The following is a 21,029-nucleotide window of genomic DNA, read 5'->3' as shown; positions in this document are numbered from 1 at the left end:
TTAATGCTTAGTTCACAACTAGGGTGAAAATATGAGTGACTGCCATAGACTAAACATCACGTACTACTTTGTGTGTCCTATTCTTAATGTTTGCAATACTTCTTCATTTCTACAACACCTTTAACAACGCTCAAAACAACAAAGTATCAATATTTAGTATCAAATGGGTGTAAAAATACCTGCATTACAGGGCGTTTCTAGGTTGTCTTATGTTCATTGCTTTCTGTTGAATTTGTTTAGGATTTTAGCAATGTTTGTTTACAGACCGTTTGGCCAAGCTCTGATGAGCTCTTTCAAATAAAGTTCTGCACTGAGACTTACTAGGACTCTTTAAGAGCTTAATCTAGGGACAGTTCTATTTCTTTGGATTTTTTTTTTTTTTTTTTTTTTTTTGGCCTTATCCAAAAGCAAGATCCAGATTCCTTGTAGTTTTGCCCAATTAGAGGATCGTTACTTCTCCTTCAGAAATGGTGTCTAGTACCTCACACCAGCCCAGGGACACCTCAAACATCACAGAAATAGCAGGGGGCACAACTTCCCTCAAGGGACTTAATTGCTCTTTTCACTTGCCAACTCAGCATTTTATATTCTCCATTTATGCCATTGTGTTTAAATGGTTTAGGTTTTTTTTTTTTCTTTTCCAGAATTCCCATTGCTACGTCAAGGGGTTAAGCTTCTCACCCCTCACACATTTAATAGGAAAACACATTTACTAGGAAACATGTCCTAGAAACCATCTGTTTCTGCTTCCTCCTGAACCCAGGCTGATGCAGAATAATCATGATTATAAATGTGGAGCCCTGAATTGGATTCAACTTCAGGCATCTCAATTTGCCCACTAATGTATATAGAGTTAATCCTCATTGTTTATGGGTTCTGTATTGTTAAGTTCACAGATTCACTAAAATTTATCTGTAACCCCAAATCAATATGCATGGCATTTTCACAGTCATTTGCAGACGTGAAAGTGGCAAAAAAAAAGGTGCATAGCCCGACACACACGTGCCCAGCTGAGGTCGACCAAGGAGATACTGTGCCTTTTTTGGTGCAATGCTCATACTGTAAACAGGTGTCTTTTTTTTTTGTGGTCCCTCTAGTGCCACATGTTTGTGCTTTTTATTGGTGATTTTGCTGTTTTAAAATAGTCCCCAGATGTAGTGCTGTGTTGTCCAGTGCGATCTCCATTAGGGAGAAAACATACGCTAAATAACCTTCTTTGGCACATGAGTTAGAGGGCTGTTGGCTGTGAGTTCAAGGTTAATTAATCAACAATGCATATTAAATGCCTTTAAGCAGAAATGCACCATAAAATCAGGTATACGTTGATTGATTGATGAAAATGTGACCAGAGGCTTTCAGGAACCTAACAGGATATTTCCCCTAGAAGCGATGGTTCAGTATTGACTCATTCAGTGTCCACGGGGACTTCATAGACCATAACTGCTGTGAATAATGAGAATCAATTGTATTCTGTTCCAATCAGCCCTTTCTCTGAGCAGTCCAACCAGAGTACTTAAGCCTTTATTATTCTTGATTTCCTGCCTCCATGGTCTGCCTATGTTGTTGAACCCAGAGTCATTATTCTCTGCTATAGAGAGATGAGGAAAAAAAAAAAACAAAAACAGAAAGAGATTTTCCAATCTCTCTTTTATGAATAATAAGAAAAATAAATGAGAGTATGTAATTTTGTACTCTATGATTGAGTCTTGGAGTCTGTATTTAATCGCTTCAGTTTTCCAGCCTTTATCTACATGGAGCTGATTTTCAGAGAAAAACCAACTCATTTCCCAAAAGCATGCATAGATGCACTGCGGCGGCCAAGGATGCCCAGTGGTTCTAGCTGGTGGTATCGCTCGAAGCAGATACTGTGCTAAATTTTCTCCTCCCTCTCCTTCTCTCTAACACACACGCACACACACACAGTTACACACACAGCACTCACAGAAACACACACAATTGTCTTGCATGCTTAAGACAATTTCTATTCAACATCATTCATTCACTTAATGACCATGTATCTAGTATCTATGGTGGAATATGTAAATCTCTGTGGGAGATGAACGGATGGCTGAGATTCAGATGAAGTCCTCAGGGAACTCAGGATCCAGTGGAGCAGTAACTGAGAGACGTTGGGAAATACTAAGATAAAGGGGGGCGGAGCAGTGGTGTGTGCTTATTCCCAACCCCCTTGACATTACCGTGTCTTGGCTAGATAAAGCTAGATGCCTATAAGCAGAAATGTGTGCAAAATGACAAAAGAGAGGGTGTGTGTGTTTGCATCTGTGTCTGTGTGTGTATGTGTCCTCAGCCTCCCATTTCTGTGGCAGGTACAATGTTATTCTAGGCAAGGATATCTTTTCAAAAGAATATGAAGCAAGACCTGTGTGTAGGTTCACAACTGCCCGTTTCTTCAGCTTTAACTGGGAGCTCTTTCATGTGGCCTTGTGAACACTTTTAAAAAGTCACAAGTTTCAGCTTTGATTTTTAAGATTAGTGAAACTCTGTAATTTACTTAAAGTCACTAGCAATTTATCTTGTCATGTCCTGCACTGTCAAGAACCCCAGAGATGACATGGAATTTATGGGGAGTAGCAGACTTTTAAGTCTCAATGAGAATCGAACATTTATCATATTCTTTCTTCCTGGGTTTTGCACAATGTGATTAACTAACTTTTGTATAAGATAAAGAAAAGCTGAAGACTAGTTGACAAATCCAAAGCCTCTGGGTTACGATGTCCCTGGAAGAGTCACGCTTCTTCTGGGATTTTCTACTATTTTCCTCATTGTATATGAAATTCTGTTGAATGAAAATGAGCCCTTAGACCTTATCCCCTTGAAAAATCATATAACAGAACCTGAATTTAACCCAAGATCGCCTTCTCAATTCTAAGAAGTGAGATGTGCACACAAGACAGAAAACAGAAAGAGAGAGAGAGATAGAGAAAAGAAAAAATAAGCTTGGCAGTGGCTGTACAGCTACCACAATAATACATTATATGTACACTCAACCTACTTTCAGAAGTTATTTGAGATGGCCTACAAAATTAAATATTAAATAATTAAAATAATGGTCAAATTTTTTTAAAAAAAGCAATAATGAAGGGAAGCAGTTATGAAGAAAACACTGAGGAAAGATAACTACAAAAACTGAACCCCACAATGTAACTCTGAGCTTCCTGCAACTAAAGCAAAAGTTGAAAATCCACAAAAACAAATCCTTCATTATCTTATTAATGGAGAGAAAACCGTTGTATTAGGAGATCCTACTTCCTCTCGGAGTTCGATGTCCTAATAAAAAGTGCATTGTGTGAATGAACTTATCTATAAAACAGAAACAGACCACCAGACATAGAGAACAGACTTGTGGTTGCCAAGGGGGAGGGGGGGACAAAGAGGGATGGATTGGGAGTTTGGGGTTAGTCCCAATCCAAACTATCATATATAGTAGATGCAAGCTATTATATACAGAATAGGTAAACAACAAGGTCCTACTGTATAGCACAGAGAACTCTATCCAATCTCCTGGGATAAACCATAGCAGAAAAGAATATAAAAAAAGAATGTATACATGTGTATAACTGAGTCACTTTGCTGTACAGCAGAAATTAGCACAACATTGTGACTCAACTTATGCTTCAATTAAAAAAAAAAAAGAGTTTTAAAAAAAAGTGCACCGTGTGAATCATTACAGGAACCAGATTTAAATCCATGTGTGTCCGCCTACTGCCTTCAGCTATATGCACAGGGCACAATCACCTTCCTTTCAAGCACTGTTTTAATGGAAGGTGGAAGGGACACAGTGGCGCTTACTCTCCAGAGGTGTGGCGTGCCGGTGTGATGGCATCTCACACACCTCACCTCTGTCTGAGGACGTACCTTGTGTGCTGGGGCAGCAGCTGGGCTGCATCTCCTCCAGCTCCTCTGGCTTCTGCTGGATCTTGTTTTTCAGCTTCAAGTCCTAATTTGAGTGTGTGTGTGTAGTTCTGTGGCAAAGCATCATAGTTTTAGTCGCAGGTCACTGGTGTCATCAAAGTCAGAAGTGGTGAGGGAGGTGGGTTGGAGTTTATCGTTCTGGATTTGTCCCTACAGGTTCCAGTGTGTCCCCACTCTTCCCCAGTTCAGTTCCGGTTTTACTTCCTGACTGTGGGTCTTACTGACCCACGGGGACATTATTCCCACCACTAGAGTCAGAGAAAAGTCTTCCATAGACTTCTTCACGTGATTCCATAAATAAATAAGGTCTAATTCCCATAATAGATCCCTTAGTCCATATCATTTTTAGTTCTGTTTTGCCTGATCAAACTTTACCTGATAACTATCTGGTGCCTGGAATTGGGGTCCTGTCAAAATGGAAGCCTAAAACATGTGGCATTCTCTTCCAGACTATATGGTGGGCAAAATCTAGGATGTTCTTGATGACTATAAGCCTTAAAGACAGTGAGAAAATTGTTATTGGCTGCTAAGGAAAAAAAAAAATTGTGTTATGTAATAGCAGAAATTTTGACAGCACTATGGTCTATACTAACGTGGAAAATAGAAAGTATACCTAATGAAGTAGAGTGGTTGGCTAAGGGAATTTCTAAGCCAAACTTTGAAAATGTCAATTAATTTCTTTTAGTCACATATGATAAGGTATCAATAGAGAGATAAGCTAAAATAAAGTAGTAGGTCTGTTTGTAAGCAGAATTTTGAGACAATATAAAAGAGTCAGGCCTTGCTGGATTTGAAAATAAAACCAGTTCTGATTTCTAGCTTTTCTAGATGGCAAAAGATTCTCAAAGTAAGAAATAGCCTTGGCATAAAGAACAAATCCAGGAGTGTGTCTGTAAGACCCTTTGTTAAACTTCAAAATGATTTAAGGATATGTCTTGGAAACTCTCTCAACTAGACCGAAAGGGTTTCAACCAACAGAAGGGTGTTAGCTCACAGAATCCAGACTCTCAGTCCAAGCTGGAGAATTGTGGGCATGGATTTTGTCTAATGCAATAAACCCTAATAAGATTTATAGAAAATCTAGAAAATGCTTTAATATAATTACACTAGCAGAAGCATTGTATACTTGGATTAGAAGCAATAGAGACAGGGCTTCAGGAAGCAGGATGAGAAAGCTACTAAACTGGAAAAAATGAGTCATGTCTTATGGCAAAGGAAGGATGTTCCAGAGTGAAGAGCTTATAGTCCTAAGAGCAGAGCTAAGATGGACAAAAAAAAAAAAAAAAATCATACCCAAGGGGAATCTAATTAAGAAACTGGTGCTATGTGTCCGGATCAGTTTCAGTATTGCTATGGACCAATGTATGCTGTAGGCCTCCCCTTTCTGTTCTTATTAAATGAGAATGTCTATTTCAGTCATTCTTGCATTAGTTTGCTGGCATGTCATAACAAAGTACCACACATGGGTGGCTTAAACAACAGAAATTTATTATCTCATGGTGCTGGAAGCTAGAAGTCCAAGATCAAGATGACAGCAGTGTTGGTTTCTTCTGAGAAATGGGCGAAGGGTTTGTTGCAGGGCAATCTCCTTGGCTTATAGATGGCTGTCTTCTCTCTATGTTCTTCATATTACCTTCCCTCTCTGCATGCCTGTGTCCAAATTTCCCCCTTTCTTAAAAATGGAATTCCAGTTATATGAGATTAAGGGCCCATCCTCCTCCAGTATGACCTCACCTTCACTAATTTTATATGCAATGGCCCTCTTTCCAAATAGAGACCCATTCTGAGGCACTGGGGGTTAGGACATCAACATGAGAATTTGCAGGAGACAGGGTTCAACCCATTACAATTCTATCCCTGTATCACCGTTGAGTGTGTACATTGGCAGTGGGGAGGCTAGCTAACATATTTATAGGTTTACAGATTGAGAGGGAATGTTCTTGAGTTACTGTACCCAAGAAACCTCCTCTGTACCTGTACTTGATTTGGATGGAGAGACCCTGGACTTCGTGATGATACTGTAATTGGATCAAATTTTAGAGGTCTTGGAAGAAGTATAAGTGTATTTTGCATGTGACTGTAACCTAGAAGAGCCACGACAGACTCTCTCATCCCATTCAGCCTTCCGGAATGTGACCTTGCCACTCCTCCATTGAAAGGTGGAGAGAAGCTAGGAATAAGAAACAGTTTTAGTTTCTCATCCAGCAGGACCTGATTTCTTTATATTTTTCCAAAATCCTGCTTAAAAACAGACACACAACTTTATTTCAGCTTCTCATTTTCTTGAATTCTCCTTCCCTTGAATCTGTGCTCATCTTAATGACTCACTTAGCCGGGAGAATGTGGGAGAAATGACATTTTAACTCACAAGCAGCCTTGCAGTTTCTGCCTGGATCTCTTAGAGCATTTGGAATACTTTCTCTTGGAAAGCAGTTGCTGTGGTGTGAAAAACTCATGGAAAGACCAAGCTCCAAAGACATGGACACAAAGGTTTATGAACAGCAATCTTTACAGAAACATCATTTATAAATTAGCAATAGGTTAAATTTTCAACAATAAACTGCTTGTTAATTTATAGCATATTCATGTCATTAAATGTTGGGCAAATTTTTAAGTCATATTCACAAACACAAAAAATTCACATAGAATGTGAATAAAAGAAATCAATATTTATATAGGCCTCAAAGAAAGCAGGATACAAAAGCTGTATATTGTATACCATATGTTCTTAATTTTGTGAGAAACACATCCGTATTTCTGTGCATATATTTTTTTATAAATATGTACACACAAAACCAACTGGAGGAAAATAAACTAACGTATTAATAGTTGTTTTCTGAGGCTTGTAAGACTGGGACTGATTTATATTTTTGGTATTCTATATCATTGTTATAAACTTCTATTACTTTGATGATGATCTTTAAAAGAAAACAAATGCCATACAAACAATACGTCACGCTCAGAAAATAGGGTTCTTTACCTGTGATTATGTGGTCCATTGTGATTGAAATCAGAGGGTTTTGGGTCTTGAAGCCTGAACTTTGCTCGCTGGAACAAACTTGATTTTTCTACATTAGGACTCATCTATGATACTCGACGTATCTGCAAGGCTTTATACTTAGGAAACAGAAAGTGACGTCAGAACAAACTTAATTAAGCAGATCACATGATGAATTAGAGCACGAACTGCCATACTCAATGTAGCCAAACCTAAACTCAGATTCAAAAATGAACTTATTTTTGCCAAGTGATGGAAAAACTCATAGTTGTTTGGGCCTCTCCTGTTTCAGTTCTTAAGCACTGGGGATAGCTGAAAGTAAATTAATTGTATTTTCTCACCTGATACATTTGATATTTAATTCAATTTGTTTTTTCAATTTTTTATTAATTATTTTTATTGTTTCAAATTCAGACCTTTGCTGTAGGAATCACATTGATACGTATTACATATCTCTTAACTGATACAAAATCATATCTTTATAACACTCTATCTCTCTGGGAGTTTGAATAAGTGGAACAGAATTTGAGTTCAGTGTTCAAAGAATTAGATTTATTAAATGAAGCATTGGAACAATATTTTGCATTTGAGATAAACTGGCCTTCAGTGAGGAAAGAGCTTTATAATAAAGGCTTTTGTTCAGAGATTATCTGAGCATAGCTCTATTACCGCACTCACAAAGTTTACCTGTTCATTCAACAGGTATTGCTATAGCCCTATTACACACAGACGATCCTCTAGGTGTTCCGTGAACCAGATGGATACATTTTGTGCTTTCAAATATCCATATATCACACATACATATAGATATAAATATCAGAAAAATTAATAGATGGATATAAATATTGTAAATGTATCTATTAGTTACATATATAATAAAATAATGGTAATTTCAGAGAGTGATGGGCTATGAGCTAGAGAGTTAGTTGGGGCAAACTTTTGATTGAATTCTGTATTAATTTCTAGGATTGCTGTACAAACGATCACAAAATGAGTCATATAAAACAACAGAAATTTATTCTCCCATGGTTCTGGGGGATAGAAGTCTGAAATCAAGGTGTTGGGGAGTCCATCTAGGGGAGCTATGTTTCCTTGCCTCTTCTAACTTCTGGTAGGTGCCAGCAATCCCTGGCATTCTTTGGCTTATTAGATGCATCACTCCAATCTCTGCCTTGGTCTCCACATGGCCTTCTTCCCTGTGTGTCTGTGTCCAAATTTTCCCTTTTCTTATAAGGATATACCATCAATGGACTAGGGCCCAGTCAAATCCAGTATGACTTCATCTTAACTTGATTATATTTGTAATGATTCTATTTTTAAATCACAGGTCACATTCACAGGCACTGGGGGTTAGGATTTTAACATGTCTTTATGGGAGACACAATTCAATCCATAATAAATGCTAAGAGAAGGCCCCTATGGAAGAGGACATTAGAAATAGAACCCGACTGATGAGAAAAAGGAAGGCACCTGACAATCTGGGAGGAAGAAATGGTTTTAGGCAAAGGGCAGTATAAAGTCCTAGAGCTGGATCACTCCTGAGAGAGACAGAGAGAGAGAGAATCTAAGACCATATATGTGAGCAGGAACCATATCAGAGTGAGCTTTGTAAGCTCACATAAGGAGTTCAGGTTTTAGTCTATTCAGTGTGAAGCTACTGAAGTGTTTTATCCACAGAAAAATTAAGATGAGATCTACGCTTTCAAGGAAACATTCTAGATGTTATGCATGGGACTAGTAAAGACACTTTTGCGGTAATCCAGGAGAAAAATGACGGTGGCATGGAAGCTGGTGGTCCAGTAGAGTTAATGAGATTTACTCTGAGAAGCCGGTCCACCAGAAGTCACTGAATTGGACATAAGGTGGGAGAGAGGAAACAGGTGGAGGGAAGGACAGCCTGGGGTGGATACTGTCACCGTTGCCTGAGAGAGTATGGACTAGGGCAGGAGTAAGTTTGTGAAGCGGGGGTTGAGTTTAGTTCTTTTTTCTGTGTCGGGCTCCCCCACCAGTGTAAATTCTTGAGTGGAGAAACTGCGGTGACATGCCACGGAGGAAGCACGTGAACAGAGTTTGAAGTAGATGTTCTCCATCTCTCTAAACCTTATTAGACGTTCCATCTGAGGCACGGCTCTCCTTCTTCTTTACTCCATTCATACGTCTTCTCCAACACAGAGCCCTTCCCTCTCTTCTCTCTTGGCTCTAACATGGCTGCCAAATTATTGACACGCGTAAGCTGCTCTTTCAAATGTCAGAACAAATGCAGGGGGATTGTGAAAAAGCAGAGACCTAGAGTCACACGGACCTGGGACAACCCTTCCATCTCAGCCGCCCAGTGTTCTGTGTGATACTTTGCTTCCCGAAGCCTTAATCCTCAAGGGTTCAACGAGTGGCTGGGAGGATGATTTTAGATTTTGTATTTACTGATAGATGACAGATGACAGAGAGATGGATGATAGAGAGATGAATATAGATATAGATATAAATACATAGATACTGTGGGTAAAGCACACCATGAATGTACGTTTAGGAGAAAAGTGGGGGAAGAGACAGAAGCCAGGACCAAGGCAACATGGTGGATGCAGTATTTTGGTGGAAAGTTTCTCTGTGGTTTTGGATTCAGATAGATCCAAACAAGAAACGAGACCCTGTGCATTCACTTATTAAATAAACCTCACTTTCCACAAAGAGCTGAGTCCCGATCTTACAGGACTCTGGTGACGATTTGTAAAGTGTATGAAAGGTGCCTGGAACAGGAGGAATGCCTGAAATATGACTTCCCTTCCCTCTTTGCTCTGCCCAGAGCCCTGCCCGCCAGAACCCTGGCGAGTCCAGGTCATCATCTAGTGTTAAATTCCAGACAGTAATTTTCCAACTTTAACTTTTCTCTGAATTTTTCTTAAAAAGAAACAAATTTCCCCTCTCCCACCACTATCGTGGTAAGTCAACACAGAGCAATGTCCAGGGGTATAGGGACAAAGTTAGGAGAACTTCCAATTTCCTAATTAAAATGATGACGGGGGGTCTGAACCAGAGGCAGGGGGCTCTCAGTCAGATGTCTTGTGGTCCCTTGCAGTTCAGGGGGTCTCTGAAAAGCTGAGTCCTGGGTCCAGTACAGTCACGCAGGCCTCCGAGAAAGAGCAAACTTTCAGACAGGGCTGAATTGAGCCTGGGACCCAGTACTCTGCCTTACTTCTCTTTTCTAAAAGACTTTGCAGCCCCTCTCAGCTCTAAAACGCAATGACGTATTTGGTTTTAGTGTAAGGGGTCCGATGCTAAGGCCATTCTCAAAATCCTGTTACATAGATGCATCTAACGTCTTTCACGGTTTTCCTGGCTTCTAGGCAAGCTGAAAACTGAACTAAATTCAAGATTTAGGCAGCATTCCGTGATTCTTTTTTTTTTAAGTGTCATCTTGTATCAGTGACTTCCTGCCAGGAGTACAAAGAGGAAGGAAGGTGAGGATGCCAGAACAGCCAGATTCCTTTTCGCACAGCCTCTGCGAGGGACCCCAGGGGTTTGGGAGTCAGAGGGGAGCACGAAGGGCCAACGAGCTGTAACCTCACAGCTGCTGGGGGTGCAGCCTCTGGCCATTCTTTCCTGCTTCTTCCTGGATTAGGAACCAGGGGACAAGCTAGCCAAGAGCTGCAGTCCCCTCTGGGACACGGAACCTGATTAGACCAGAGGAAAGTCCGGGAACGCGGTGTCCTGAAGTGCTTTAAGGTTAGACAAACAGGAGGCTGGAGGGATCTGGGAACTGGAGAGAGACCCACCGTGGTTCAAGCGTGCGAAACTCACCACGGAGTGTGCACCTTTCTATTAAAAGTCAAAAATAAGTGAACAGCATGCTGGACACTCAGTATTATCTACTTTGTGATTTACTGAGAGCTACCAGGGGTCAGGTGTACAGTCCTATATGGATACTAGTCAAGCAGCTGAGGAGAAACTGAGCAGGAAGGAGAGATGGCCGTGTGTCATGGACCCATCGACCCCAGGGTGACATTGGGAGGGAAATAAGGCATAAATGCAAATACCCTCTCTAAAGGGTACCACAGAAACAGTATAGAGCACTGATTCTCAATCCTGTTGCAGAGTAAGTTTGAATGCAAGGGAAAGCATTTGTTACCCGGAAAGAAACGGGAAGAGGAGTCCTAGACGTTTAAGACAAAAGGTCCACTACACCAGTTTCCAGGAGATCAGCCATTGGTTTGTTTTAACCACTGCCGGGCCACCCAAAACAGCTGTGTCCCTCAGAAAATTGCCTCCCTGCCTGAGCCCCATCTGTGCGATGGCACGGTGGTCCCATTCTGGCCACAACATATGTAAGATACTACGGACCCCATGGCTCTGCCGGCATGTCAGTTGAACTCACTTTTATCACTAGTAGAAATATTTAATGCACATTAGAACTTAGAACATAATTAACTAGAAATAATGTTTGACAAGATTTGAGAGCACGTGTAGAACACTATACGTTGAAAAACAAAAAGACAAAAGACAACATACTAAGTTGATGTCAGGGTTTTTTTAAAAAAAGACTAATTATAGGAAAGTTAATACACTCTAAGGGGTTCAGTAAATATTTAGTTAGTCTTGTTCAGTGACCTTGGACCAATTCCTTAGTGTTCAAAACAAAAACCAACAAAGTTCAGGGACCATGATCTCTTTCTTCTGCTTTTGAGTCATAAAATCCATCATAAATTCTTACTGAGTGTTAATCTCTGCACGATCCTGGAACACATGTGACTACATTAAATGCTGCTTTCCCTTCCTTTCCAGGCTGTCTGAAAACTTAGATTTGACATGCTTAAATAGAAAAGTAAGTTTATCTCCAGAGATACAAGCTTGGATTGTATAGCAGTTGTGCAATTTTTCCAGCATTTTAGGGACTCTCATATTCATGTGTCAACAAGTAGTAAACTAGAAGAGGGTCAGTTTTTCACTTCATGCATTTGAAAACGGGTGCCTGTTGAGTGTCTTGGGAGTCTGTTGGGATCTACTTTGTTAACTTTCACCCAAGGCTATGTTTTTTTTTTTTTATTGGAGTATAGTTGATTTACAATGCTGTGCTAGCAAAGGTGTAAGAGCAAAGGTGTACAGCAAAGTGAATCAGTTATACGTATACATATATCCACTCTTTTTTAGATTCTTCTCCCATATAGGTCATTACAGAGTATTGCGTAGAGTTCCCTGTGCTATACAGTAGGTCCTTATTCATTATCTATTTTACATATAGTAGTGTGTATATGTCAATCCCAATCTCCCAGTTTACCCCTCCCCCACCCAAGGCTATTCTTGACCTCCCACACCCGACATCAGCATCCTTATCCTGTATCATGGCACCCTTTTTTCTACCTTGGTCCTCCAGTTCTTATCTCATTATCCCTGTAAAATGGAAGAGGGAACACCTTGGGATGCTTGGAGGAATGGCAAACAGGACTTATAAGCATATAGAGTATTTGTCTCTTTAGGGCATAGCAAAGGGGATGGGAGGCTTTTGAAATAAAATAAATAGATATTTTATTGACTAAATGAGCAAAGGATTGAATGTATGATTGCCCTTGTGGTCTAAACTACTGAGATATTTTTATGTGGTTCTACTACCTAGTTCTAGAGACATGTTAAAAAAAAATTATTCCCCAAATGATTATAGTGATGGCAGCTGTACTGGACTGTCTACCATTTCAGGGCGGTTATGTCGAAGCCTTTCCTATACACAAGTATCAAAAACCACAGCACAGCAACAAAGCGACAACTAGTTACGTAAAAGTTTATTGAAGCACAGGGTCACGATCTCCTCTGCTCAGCATCAAAAGAGTCATTAAAATTGTCTAGACCAGTGGTTTTCAAACCACAAGTTGTGACTCATTAGTGAGTCTGAAGTCAGTTTAATGGGTTGGAACTGGCCATTTTTTAACGACCAGAGGATACAATAAAATAGAATGAAATACATAGTGCATAAAGCTAGTAAGTTTAAATGTCTTTTTGAAATTTGTGCTTCAGCTATGCATGTACATTATTTATACATACATGAAACATATATATATGTTCTTCTATATAATGACTGAAACAAAAATGTTACACACTTTCTTATGTGTGTATAACCTGATGACACAAGCTGTAGATCATAGGCAACAAATAGAATAAGTAAAAATAAGCACTGGTCTAGTCTCACTACTTACATGTCTCTACGAGATACCTACTAAGTGGTCATCCTGACTGTACTTGAATGTTCTCACTGTTTATTTTCTCATTGAGTAAATGCCTTTAATTGTGCTGAGTCAAAATATGTCTTTCTGGAGCTCACCTATTGCATTGGCCATATTTCTACCACCAGGCACTTTTCAGATAAGCCTAATTTTTCTTCCATTTAATAACCTTTCAATACTTAAACAGAGATATGTTGTCCTTGCTAAGAGTTTGCTTCACCTTATGAAGAACTCCAAGAGTCCAATTGTCCTTCAGCGGCTTGGAGAAGCTTCGGGACCGGATTTCTCCAGGCCCCTCAGAAGTTTGGGCTGCCTATCGTTCTTGGAAAGTCAGACAGAATTAGTAGGTCAGTCTGAGGAGAGAGGAGCCAGGTGTGACAGTAATCTGCTCAGGAGAAGGGCCTTCAGAAGTGGCCACGTGTATGGTTTGCGACACTACTTACGAAATCTGGGAAGCACATGCCAGGAGTTCTTTCTCTGTGGAGTCCCACTTTGAGAAAAACCGAAATACGCCAATCTCGCAACTCTCATCTAGAGGCACGCACTGAGGGAGAGGGAGCGGCAAGTGGGAGGAGATGGTGCATCAAGACGTTTTTAGCTTTAGTCATAGATTACAGAAACACACACTACTATAAATACATATAAATATCTCATGCCCACTTCCTGAGAAAAACATGTTAGTTTATGTTCACAACTGTTTCCTTTGAAAGAAGCTATTAATACCAGGAGCTCAATATCTGAATCTGAGCAGCTAATTAAAATGTTAAAAAAGAAAAGCTTATCTTCAGTTCCTTTTTTAGGAGATGTTGCAAATATAGACTGTGGCTTAAGCAAAGACAGCTGTTTCACTTCACATGCAAAGGCACCATTAAAAAAGCAGCACTTTAAAAAAATGGTCTTGGCGGTAATTCTTTGCAGTAAAGTTGTGGATTTTTCTCCCCATATTTTGATTGAAAGCATTTTGGAAAAGCGTTTCTCTGTTTTGTTTTGTTTTTTTCTTTTCTCAAAATTTGTATTGCTTCAGAATGTTTAATTAGCTCCTCTCTTTGAGTAAAAGTAAATGTCAGAATCAAAGTTTCTAGAAGAAAACCTGCCATTTGTTCTCATCAGCAATCACTAAAGATTTAAAAAGACATTTAATAAAATTTACTGAAATAAAAATGTTTGCTGATTAATTTTTTAAAGGGATTAACCACAACTACAGCAGAAATGGACATGTAGTATAGATTTTATATAAACATATGGAATACAGTAAATGCCCTCAAAGCAATTACTTAAGAGAATGATTGCCATTTCAGTTGTTAAGTACAGAAAAATGAAGGAGGTTTAAGTGTCCAGCGAAAAGAAGTCACGTGACCATTGACCATTGTTTTCACATGTTATTCAGCCCTCTCTAGGCCTCGGTATTTTCCTCATGTAAAATAATTCTAAAACTATTTATATGAATTCTACTTTGTGCCAGGCATTGTTCTAGATTCTGGGTTCATGCATAAGTAGGATAAAGAGAGCTGCAGTCAATGTTGATTTCTTGACAATTATTACTGAGAAAAAATAAAAATTAAAACTATCTTTCAGACTTCTCCTCTGAGCTCTAGATTCACATACTCAGCTATCTTCTTGGCAGTTTCCCAGGCATTTCAGATTTACTGTGTGCAGCACTGAACTTGTATTTTCTCCCAAATCCTTTTCACTCTCAACCTTCCCCACCAAGGAGGCCAAGGCTTAACCTGGGAGTGACCCTTGACACTTAGCCCATCCCCTATTAAAGTCATCACCAAGTCCCTTTGAGTTTATTTCCAAACTACATTTAGAAGAGTCTATTCACCACCTGAAACCATAATGGTTCTCTTTAGTTGCTGTCTTTGACTACCCAGCAAAGCAATTTAAAAAATTAAATTAGAAAAGCGCAGCAGTTTCCCTTCCATGCTTATAACCTTTTCAAGACAGCCCATTGCCCTTAGGATAAAATATTAAGTCTTCAACACGATCCTCCACCCTTTCCATCTTCCGGCCCTGCCTACCAATCTAGTATCATCATCCTCTCCTCGTTGGTTTCTATTTGCCACCTGCATTGTCTTTGTGTCTGTTTTCCTGTCCTTCAAATTCATTCCCACCCCAGGGCCTTTGCACAGGATTTCCTTCTGCATCCAAAGCTCCTTGCTGTGCTCCTCTCCTTGTTAATTTCAACATTTACTTCGAGTCTCAGCTTAAATATCTCTTCTTCAGAAAAGCTTTTCAGGCCTTGAACGATTTAAAGGACGCCTCACCTTGTTTCCTCCTTTTTATCACCTGATGTTTTTCATTTTCTCGCACTTATAAACGCTTCTTCATCTACTGATATGTTTACTTATCTGTCTAAAGTCTCTTTTCTTCTCTAGGCCTCATGTTCCACAGACACCGGGATGATGTCCATTTCTCCCAGCCTACTTGTTCCTCAAACTCGTGGCACACAGTAAGCATTCAATAGTGTGTTTGTGACTGAATCTATAAATCAATGAATAAAGACATGAAAAGAAAAATGAAAGACAGTTGGGATAGAAGTTTCAAACTATAAGAGATAAGTAAACAATGAGCATAAGCAGGAAGCCATGTGATGGTAGGAAAAAAACCATAGGATTTAAAGACCAAAAAATGAGAGTTCCAGGGCCGGCTCTGTTATTTAATTAGCTCCAAAATTTGGGGAAACTTGCTTAACTTCTGTTATACTCAGTTTTCTCATCTGCAAAATAGGGATAATAAAACCAGTGACGTTGTGAACGTCAAACGAAGTAATATATGTGAAAGCACTTGGTAAATTGCAATGCAGTATGAAATTTTTGCTGTTAAAACAAAAATGTACAGGGATAGCTCAGTGGAAGTTTAAGGTACACATTTCTAGTTGCTGGCTTCTATGCTTTTCATTTTCAGGAGATTGCCAGGGAGAGAAATTGGTACACAAAACCGCATTGAAGTAAATTCTGTGTGCTTACTTTCACTCACTTCTTCATGTAATAATTCAATAAGTATTCATTAGATACATTCTATGTACCAGCCACTACACTTAATATCTTTGGCCCTTTAAAGATATAAATAAAGTTATCATTTTTCATCTGGAAAGGTAAATCTAGAGTCTTAGTGATGCGAACAGTAGTGGCAAGTAGCCTAGCAAAAGTTCGGGAAAACCTTCCCAAAGAGATTTGAGGGATAAGAAAAAAATCTGGAAATGAATTCAGTTTTTACAACTTACTTTGGACAGATTGTTTAGCCCAATTCTTTGTTTTTAGTGAAAATGGAGGTCGATAATATCTACTTCCAGTATTGTTATGAAGAATAATTTAGATATTATATGAAGAAAACTAGGTATACACATCACTTAATAAATATTAGTTTTCTTCTTTCCCTTTGTTTTCTCAAATCTTTTCATTAGATACAAAAGTAACCAAGCACACACTTATTACTGGCAAACAGATCTCTTTGTGTGATGAAAAAAATACTGGAAAACTGGTGCCTGAAAGAAAATACACTAGCCTAGAAGCTGCTTCTTAAGTCCTAACCACTGGACTGCCAGGGAATTTGCTAGAAGCTGCTTCTTTTAAACAGCCTTCATTATGTGCTGTCTTTACTGTAGAGAGCAAAAATTCTGTAAGGCACCTATGTGATACCATCTCGTCCATATGCAATTTGTGGCTCCTTGCCAGTGTTTTTTTAGAGTCTGTTGTCCACATCATTCACTGAAAATATTTATACAAAGAAGGGAAAGAACAGGGTGACAGCAGCAAAAGGCTTTCCGAGCACACATGGAGTTACCTTTGGCAAAGGGCATCAGCAAATCACAGCCTTAAGGCTTGTGTCACATTTCTGGTAAACAGAAACTAACACTGTTTCCCCGTGGATGGGCTTGTCCTCTAAACAGTTTTGAAATGCCTTAATCTCTCAAATTCATCTGAATGCTTTTAGGCAGTACTCAAGGAGAGCTGCTTAGTGTCATGTGGGAACATTATTCAGGCTCTTTGAAGAGAGAGCTTGCAGTTGATTTGAGAGCAATTCAGTAGAGTGTTTAAAATCACTGGGCTTTGGAGTCAGGTAGTCAAGGGTTCGAGTTGGGTTCAAGTTGTCTTCTCACAGCTGAAGGATTCGCGGAGTGAATTCGTTTCCCATTGCCACCGTAACAAATTGCCACAAATTAGCGACTTAAAACAACACAAATTTACTATCTTACAGTTCAGGAGGCCAGAGGTCTAGAATGGGTCTGTGGCGATATGTTCCTTCTGAAGGATTTACAGGAGAATCTGTTTCTTTGACTTTTCCAGCTTCTAGGGGCTGCCTAGAAGCAACCCTTGGCTGCTTGGCTCACGGCTCCATCCTCCGTCTTCAAAGTCAGCCACACAGCAGCTTCTCCCTCTCTGACTTCCTGTCTCCTTCTTATAAGGACTCTTATGATTACATGGGTTGACCATGTAATAATCCAAGATAATCTCCACAACTCAAGATCTTTAATTTATTTACACCTGCAAAATTCCTTTTGCCATATAAGCCCCTTTTGCACCATAAGGTTCCTTTTTGCTTATATTCATAGGTTCTAGGACATCTGGGGAGAGGGGGAGGATATTCAGCCCACAGCAGGGAGCAAGTTTCCATTGCCTCAGTTGTCCTGTCTGTCACACGAGGATTGCAATAGTTCCTACCGCACAGGGCTGCTATGAGAATTAAATGGAATCACACACACTGTTATTTAGTTAAACGCTGCAACACATTAAGTGACCCAGGAGGTTCGGACACATTAAAGAGAAGCGTAGAGCTGATCCCTGCTCTTGGTGGAGACAGGCTTTAAATCAGTAATCCCCCAAATAAATGTGTGCTTGAAAATTGTAATAAGTGCTACAAAGGAATAGTAAAGGGTACATTGGCAAGGAGGCGTGATCTGGTCTAGAAGCATCAAGGAAGACTTCTCTGAGCAAGTAGCTTTCAGTTGAGATTTTATGAATGAATAGCTGAGATAAAAGGCAGAGAAGAACATTCCAGAAAGAGGAAAAATATGTGCAAATATTTTTGGGCAGGAATGGGCATAGTGCATTCAAGGAACTGGAAAGCAGGGCAGAGAGTGGCAAATTATCATGCGGCAGGAGTAGCCAGGGACCAGAGCAGGTCAGGCTCAGATAGGTTGTGTTAAGATTTTGGAGGCTTATCCTAAGAGTAATAGCAGGAGTGGTCTGACCGGATTGCTTATTAGACAGTATTGCTCTGGGTCCTGCACAGAGAATGGAGAACAAGAGTGGAAGCAGGAACACCAGGAGAGAGGTCTGGTCTTGGTCCAGGTGAGAGAAGATGGGATGTCATGGACCGGGATCCCGAGGAAGCAAACTCTGAGCTGGCGTGGAGCAGGCAGGTGGTTGATCACTGAGAGCTCTTGGGATCATTGCCAACAGATGGGAGAGAGACAGGATCGGGCAGAGGGTGGACTCAGCAGAGCCTAAAGGATGTTCTGAAGTGTAGAAGATCCCTCAGAAGTGGGGTGAGGGGAGTGGGCATTTACACCCGCATATTGACCAGTCACTAGATACAGCTGCACCAGGAAGGGGAGGCGCCTCAGGGGACATGATCTTCTTCAGTGGTGACAACCTCCAAAGGCAGCTGACGGCTGAGCATCTGGGGAAAACTTAATGAGAATGCTGGGTCGTGCATCAAAGCATCCGCCCTATTGAGGCTTATCTAAAGAGTGGCAGGAAAAACAGAGAGAAACTGGATAGATTTGAGAAATATTTGCAGATAGAATTGACAGAACTTGGTGATATATATAGATGGATAGATAGATAGATAGATAGATAGATAGATAGATAGATAGATGGGAGAAAGAGAATGAGATATTAAAGATTACAGAAGATGATAGCTGGGTTTCTGACTTTTACAACTGAACAGATATTAATGGCATATGTGTGTTGCTTATGTATTCTATAGTTAGTTAAATAAATGAATCTATACTTCAGAGGACAGGGGCAGGTTGGAAATCAAAATTTGGGATTAATTAATGAATAGAGGATAAAAACTGTGAGCCCACCTAAGAGTCACCTCAACAAAGGGCAGAGCATGAAAAGGCTGATGAAGCCTTGAGCAAGGACAATTCAGACAGGTTATGTCCATGTCAATCCCAAACTCCCTGACTGTCCCTTCCCTCCACCCTTCCCCCGCTGGGAACCATAAGTTCATTCTCTAAGTCTGTGAGTCCGCTTCTCTTTTGTAAATAAGTTCATCTGTATCATTTCTTTTTAGATTCCGCATACAAGTGATATCATATGATATTTCTCTTTCTCTGACTTACTTCACTCAGTATGACAATCTCTAGGTCCGTCCATGTTGCTGCAGAAGGCATTATTTCATTCTTTTTTATGGCTGAGTAATATTCCATTGCATATATGTACCGCATCTTCTTTATCCACTCATCTGTCGATGGACACTTGGGTTGCTTCCATGTCTTGGCTATTGTAAATAGTGCTGCAAAGAACACTGGAGTGCATGTATCTTTTTGAATTATGATTTTCTCCGGATATATGCCCAGGAGTGGGATTGCTGGATCATACAGTAGTTCCATTTTTAATTTTTTAAGGAACCTCCATCCTGTTCTCCATAGCGGCTGCACCAATTTACATTCCCACCAACAGTGTAGGCGGGTTCCCTTTTCTCCACACCCTCTCCAGCATTTATTGTATGTAGACTTTTTGATGATGGAATAATTTTATAAATAATAAAAATAACATATTTTTATGTTAGTGAGGCTGCCACAAATGTGTGCTACATATGCCAGGAAATCCCTAGTCGTGGGAAGTGGAACATAGGGTTCTTCCATGGAAAAACCAGAACAAGTATCAGCTGCCGTGGTTGGCGCGTTGAACACCAGCTCACCTAGAAAAGTCTCTCAAGGAAGCATCTTTCACAAAGAGTGCGTGCTGGGCTCCTGTCTGTCTGGTTCCCCAGGTTGGGGCCGTCTGCAATCCTTTCGACTCCCCTTTCACAATATGCCCAGAATCTGATTTGTTTCCCTACCATCTATTCTCTACTAAGAAGTGACAGTTATTTATTTATTTATTTTTAATTATAAGAAAAATCATGTCATTTCTCAGCTCCAAGTTCCCCCAAGGCTACCTATCTCCTACAGAGTAAAAGGGAAATTTGTGAGTGCAGGGTTGTACTCAGTCTGCCCCTGGCTTTCTTACCCTGAATCCCCTTCTCACTCTTCTCTGGTGACTCTGCTTCAGCCAGGCTGAGCTCCTAGCTGTTTTTCCTACCCGCCACGCATACTCTTATCTTCAGGCCCTGGCACTTGCTGTACCTCCGCCTACAACACCCTTCCCCCGGGGTGTCTGTCTACACAGGCTGCTCCTTCAGCTCCCTCAGGTCTTTGCACAAGGTCACATGCGGAAGCTGCCTCTGGACATCCTATGCAAATTCCAACCCTCCCTTGCTTCTCCTGTACAACCTGCCTCACGCATTACCCTGTGACGTCCTCTAGACTATGCATGCACCTTTTCCTATTGTCTATTTCCCAGCTGCATGTAAACTCCACAAAGGTAAGGTAGGGATGTTTTGTTTTTTATTTGGTTTAGTGTGGTTTCCTGTTACATTTCCAATGCCTAGAAATGTTCCAGCTAAAAGTCGACCTTGAATAAATACTGATTGAATAAACGAGTGAATGAATGAATATACGAGAAGAGCCTCTAACTCATTTTTCTAGTGAGGTACCTTGTCTACATGCTCTCCCTTTGTGCACTTTTCTAGATGACCAGATGAGAGGAAAACAAAGGCCAGCCCTGTTTCTGAGAGTGCCGGGACCCGGCAGAAGGTCCCTGAAAAGAAGTCTCCGGAGCCCTTTGAAGCTGACATTGAACCTTGGGTGGAATGTAAGTGTTCCATACACCAGT

This window comes from Eschrichtius robustus, chromosome 21, assembly GCF_028021215.1.
Source record: "Eschrichtius robustus isolate mEscRob2 chromosome 21, mEscRob2.pri, whole genome shotgun sequence".
Classification (NCBI taxonomy): Eukaryota; Metazoa; Chordata; class Mammalia; order Artiodactyla; family Eschrichtiidae; genus Eschrichtius; species Eschrichtius robustus.
Note: the sequence above shows the minus strand (reverse complement) of the source record.